Genomic DNA, 6,167 nt, shown 5'->3' on the forward strand with positions numbered 1-6,167 from the left:
AGGAAACAGATTGGAGGGTTCAGCCTTGATATGCGCTGCGCTGCTTAAAAAACAGCATTGCTGGCGATTTATCTGACACCCTGTGGTATTGAGTGGGCTTTTCTATGAATGTGGACTATTGCATTCATGATGTAGTTACCATAGCCTACTTGAAATGGGTTTAAAGCTGAATTTTTGGCACATACACTTCTTTATATTACTGGTAAAACGAACTAGAGATCTGCTATGCGCCATTATGGACATCGTTTCAATTAAGTTTGCATTTGAGTTGGGAGATTATTGAGCATCAATTGCATATGTAAACTATAATAATACCTCAGAATTGCTTTGTAGTCGTTTATTCCAGGTGGTTAATATCATTAATAGCCATGAGTGGATTAACAAAGGCGGGTAATGCCAAGTAAAGGGACTGCACTTACAGAGTGCAACGTTTCCCTAGAATTTCATATATAATGGCTGTGTGCGCACAGGATGCGCGAAAAACAGGTGGTTTAGGATGGCGTCATGTTGCCCTGCATGGCAGAGGGATTATCTTTTATGGCAGCACATTTTCTACTTATAGCACAATGGCATTACCACCTTCCATCGTGGGCTACTGCAGCGCCAGGGGAAGAAATTGCGTTTTATGTCCTAACGTCTTTTCCGCCTTCCACCACCACTGGCAAAGTGTAACACTGTTGTGTTGAGTGTGATTTCGACATCGGGGAACGTATTCTTTCTGGCGTTGTAGCAGCGCCTCCGGCTGAGAGAGGGGGGGCTGGAGAGCCTGTCTTGCAGGATGAGATGAGGACGCGAGGTGGTGGTGGGCACACATAATCGTTGCACAACTCGGTGGCCTCGAATGGGCAATAGACCAGAGAGAGAGAGAGAGAGAGAGAACACTGTGTAGGTACGAGTGTGAGTGACGAGCAATCTCTCTCTCTTACTCACACACACGCACACACACCAGCAAAAAGATAAGCACCTGTCCATGTTGAACTGTTTTTGACTGCATTATGCACATGGCCAAGATCACCTCCATATTTTAACAGACACACACATTCATACTCAAACACACACGTAACACATTATAAACCACCAGTCTAAGCCAGTGCATTACACTGCCAGGGAGGAGGACTGGCCTGTTTTGATCTGTTCAGGCCCTGGCCAGCTGATTTACAGAGCAGACCCCAGGCAAATTTAGCAGCTAGCTGGACGCAATGTGCCATGAGCTGGATCAGTTGGAGGTCTTCTCTGGGCTCTAGACCAAGCTGATGCTTCATATCAGACTTACAACAGCAGCATGGCCAAATGAATGAGATTTACACAGGTCAAGTAGGCAGTGAATGTGTATTATCTAATTTGCAGACAATGGAAAATGCAGGTGGTATGCCAGTCAAACCAGGTTGAAACTTCTTGTTGGGGAAACCAAACATTACAGATGATGCTAGTTATGAACCAGTAGTTTAACTGGCTTCCGAACTGTCATGGATTTTGTATGAAGATATTCTAATTAGGTTGTACAGAAATTTAGTGCAGTATAATTGGAAGGCTTGAGTATTAGTAAAGTAGCACATGTGCAGCATCCTACATACAGGGTTGTAAGCTGTGGTTCTGGCCCTACGGGGGGGTGACAGTGTAATCCACTTGTTAGACAGATCACCCTGTGTTTGATACCAGCAGCAGCCACATGTTCTGCAAGTGTCTCACAGCAAAACACAGAAACTTTACCTGCTCACTAAATGTAAGTTTCTTAGATAAGAGTGTTAGCAATGAAACATTTTTAGGCTTACCAACACTAAGACAGGGATCTTCAGCTATGTAGACTAACTGCACTGAGGTTCTTGTCAGCTACTGAAACTGGGTTAAGGTTTTCTATATGTACACTAACTCGTCTCTATTCTTTATATCTAGGCTAACTTGGACTATGTTGTTGTTTTCAGAGATGGTGTCTCACTGGCTCTAGGTTCCTGGTAAAGACTCCATAAAGTTGACCGATAACATGTAAGCTTACTTGAGGTTTTTGCTGTACTGATATATTAAAGCTATACAACTCGGTGGCCTCGAATGGGCAATAGACCAGAGAGAGAGAGAGAGAGAGAGAACACTGTGTAGGTACGAGTGTGAGTGACGAGCAATCTCTCTCTCTTACTCACACACACGCACACACACCAGCAAAAAGATAAGCACCTGTCCATGTTGAACTGTTTTTTGACTGCATTATGCACATGGCCAAGATCACCTCCATATTTTAACAGACACACACATTCATACTCAAACACACACGTAACACATTATAAACCACCAGTCTAAGCCAGTGCATTACACTGCCAGGGAGGGAGGACTGGCCTGTTTTGATCTGTTCAGGCCCTGGCCAGCTGATTTACAGAGCAGACCCCAGGCAAATTTAGCAGCTAGCTGGACGCAATTTGCCATGAGCTGGATCAGTTGGAGGTCTTCTCTGGGCTCTAGACCAAGCTGATGCTTCATATCAGACTTACAACAGCAGCATGGCCAAATGAATGAGATTTACACAGGTCAAGTAGGCAGTGAATGTGTATTATCTAATTTGCAGACAATGGAAAATGCAGGTGGTATGCCAGTCAAACCAGGTTGAAACTTCTTGTTGGGGAAACCAAACATTACAGATGATGCTAGTTATGAACCAGTAGTTTAACTGGCTTCCGAACTGTCATGGATTTTGTATGAAGATATTCTAATTAGGTTGTACAGAAATTTAGTGCAGTATAATTGGAAGGCTTGAGTATTAGTAAAGTAGCACATGTGCAGCATCCTACATACAGGGTTGTAAGCTGTGGTTCTGGCCCTACGGGGGTGACAGTGTAATCCACTTGTTAGACAGATCACCCTGTGTTTGATACCAGCAGCAGCCACATGTTCTGCAAGTGTCTCACAGCAAAACACAGAAACTTTACCTGCTCACTAAATGTAAGTTTCTTAGATAAGAGTGTTAGCAATGAAACATTTTTAGGCTTACCAACACTAAGACAGGGATCTTCAGCTATGTAGACTAACTGCACTGAGGTTCTTGTCAGCTACTGAAACTGGGTTAAGGTTTTCTATATGTACACTAACTCGTCTCTATTCTTTATATCTAGGCTAACTTGGACTATGTTGTTGTTTTCAGAGATGGTGTCTCACTGGCTCTAGGTTCCTGGTAAAGACTCCATAAAGTTGACCGATAACATGTAAGCTTACTTGAGGTTTTTGCTGTACTGATATATTAAAGCTATAGGTCCTTGAAATGCCTTGTGAAGAGATCGTTTACTCATTGTGTAGTAGCCTGTGAAACTTTCTGAAAATATGAATTTGTTTTTAACATGATAAAAGACTGATGATCCTGGCTAGCACAGAAACATTTATTGTAAACTTAGCTAGAAATAAGAACACCTATTATTATATCTATGTTTATATTAAGCTCTGCTGTAAATCTGGAACAGTACTAGGCAATTCATTAGCGCCCAGAAATAGTACACATACAGGTTTTTACTCAACAAAAAACATAAATAGATACAGCTAAATATGGATAGATGTATTGTAGTGCACTGTATTACACCAGTCAGTAGGTAAAATTAGGCTCTACAGACATGGGATTTACAGAAGTAGAAGGTCTCAAATCACCTCCAATTTGCAACATAATCCATACAAATCCCAGATATATGTTTGAGGAGCAAATTTAGTGACATGGATAATGAGAAAACCGAGCTATTCCTCCTTGACCCTGTAGTGGAAACCTGGCCAGTGAGTGGTTCTCAATTAGTAGAATAGACAGTGAAGGCAGTGTTTAGTTTATTGGTTGGCTGAATTTATTTCTGGTTAGTTACAACTCCATTTAAGCAGTGTCTTATGGGTTACTTTCCTTTTCGCATAAACAAGCATATGTGCATGTAAATGTCTGTGTGAGTGTGTTCGAGGACAAAGGATCAGTGTGGGTGGTTGGTTGGTGTGATTTCAGTCAGTGTCTTTTTCCCCTCTCTCTCTCCCCTCCATCTTATTTCTAATCAATAGTTCATTTCCTTGCTAGCCACAAGTACTTTGAATCACAACAAAAGGTTATCACCCCAAAAACAATACTTCTCTTTTCTCATTCTGCCTCCCTCTCACACTCCACCCCTCACTCATCCCTCCTTATCCTCGCTTCTTCAGCAGACCTTGGAAACAGCAGATACACCAGGGTTGGATACAGTAGAAACGAGTACAGGAAAGAGTATTATGAATTGCTATAATTGGTTTCTCACAAGAAGTGGTATTTTTTCAAGGAAGTAGAAGCTGCACTAACAATTCAGTGGCTTCTGCATGTCAGAATTTAGCATTTAGCAAGCAGAGATACTTTATATCCCTGAAGACTTTCATTTTTTTTTTTGACTCCATCTTCCCTCCAACTCATGCAATGCTTACCTGTCTGTGTGTGTGTGTGTATGTGTGTGTTTGTGTGCGCATCATATTGACTTAGGACTGCATGAGAAAGGGAAAAAAAAAATACCCCAGCAGGCGCATCACATTGACATGTCAGAAGTAATCCCTCTTTAATCTCTTTGTTGCTGCTAAAGATGGAATGAGGGAAAGTGAGAGAGATAGACAGGCAAAGAGAGATGTATATCAAAGGGAGAAAAGATTGGAAGATAGAAAATAAAAGCAAAACCAGGGGGAACAAAGACAGAGAAGGTAGATTTTGTGTCATCATCATCTACCATGTTTAGCTGTCTATACTGCACACTTGTACCATCCTATCACAGAGTTGCCTTTATTTCTGTGATATTAAGAGCAGTGACCGGCAGACGTTTTCATCTTGCACTGTCCAGACATTAAATGTGATTGAGCTGCAGGGGAGCTGGCACCACTGCCTTGCCCGTCTCTCTCTTGCTCTCTCTCTCTCTCTCCCTCCCTCTCTCTTTCTAATGATCAGCATGCAGAAGGAAGGGGAGGGGGGGGGTCCGCTTGCCTTTTGGCCCTCACTGGATCGTGTGCTGCATCGCAATGGTCCTCTGCTTCATGAGGGCGGTTCTTATGGATTCTGAGAGAGCGAACGAGAGAGAATGTGGTTGTGTGTGTGTGTGTGTGTGTGTGTGTGTGTGTGTGTGTGAGAGAGAGAGAGAGAGAGAGAGAGAGAGAGAGAGAGAGAGAATGTGTGGTTGTGTGTGTTCTTGATTAGTTACACTCAGAAAGTCACTGTGATTTATGCAGCCAGATTAAGTCCTCACTTTGGAGTCGCACAGATTTTTAGCCATGCACTGTGTCAGAGTGCATCCACTGGCTCACCATGCATCACAGATGAGGGAAAGAAGGCAGCAAGTGAACCTGGTTCACCCTGGTTCAAATCATGTATTGTACATTAGCACACATCTCTTTCTCTCATGCACATTCACGCACCATTCTGATACCAGTCACTGAGATACAGTATGTTAGATGTGTCCTGGCTGTACGGCTGAGTACTAATGCTTGGTCAGAGCCTACAGATTAATATCATTCATAGTTGTTCACACATTTTAAATGCCAAGTGCATGGCATATTGGAATGAATATAAGATGAATACAGGAGACACAATGTCTCTTTCCACTACAGATACAAATGCCTCTATGGTTATGGTCTTTGTCTCTTCTTATTGCTCCTGGCTAGATCACAGTACTGAAAGTAAAAATTGAACACTTTGATGAAGAGAAATGAAGAAAAATGGATCACCTGATATGCTACCTTGCAAGCAATCACCCACAACCACTTTGATGGTTATACAGGTGTGCAATTACTAATAGAAGAGATTAAAACAATTTTTACTATCATTTCTTTGCATGATCATTTCATTCCTTTGCTCTATCATTCCCTTGCAATGTGGTCTGCAATAATGTGATGTGCTCACAGGCTCCATCTACAGTATTATACCTGAAGTTATAGTAGAAGACTCATAAATTAGATCCCTCACTGTTGACTGATTTTTTTTTGAAGCACTTTTGCAACACTTCTCAAGTACAGTACTTCCTTGATGAGACAATGTAGGGGAGAAAATGCAGAAAATCTACCTGCAGTCATTATACACATTAGACATTTATATATATATATATATATATATATATATATATATATATATATATATATATATATATATATATATATATATATATATATATATATATATATATATATATAAAAAAACTTTGTCCTTCACCCTCCAT

General features: G+C 41.3%; 1 protein-coding gene across 6 annotated transcripts in view; it reads left to right on the forward strand.

Moving 5' to 3' along the window:
* grid2 (glutamate receptor, ionotropic, delta 2) overlaps window positions 1-6,167 on the forward strand; it is a 535,356-nt gene that overhangs the window by 46,338 nt on the left and 482,851 nt on the right. The window lies entirely within an intron of this gene.

The sequence above is a fragment of the Siniperca chuatsi genome, linkage group LG5 (genome assembly GCF_020085105.1).
Source record: "Siniperca chuatsi isolate FFG_IHB_CAS linkage group LG5, ASM2008510v1, whole genome shotgun sequence".
NCBI lineage: Eukaryota > Metazoa > Chordata > Actinopteri > Centrarchiformes > Sinipercidae > Siniperca > Siniperca chuatsi.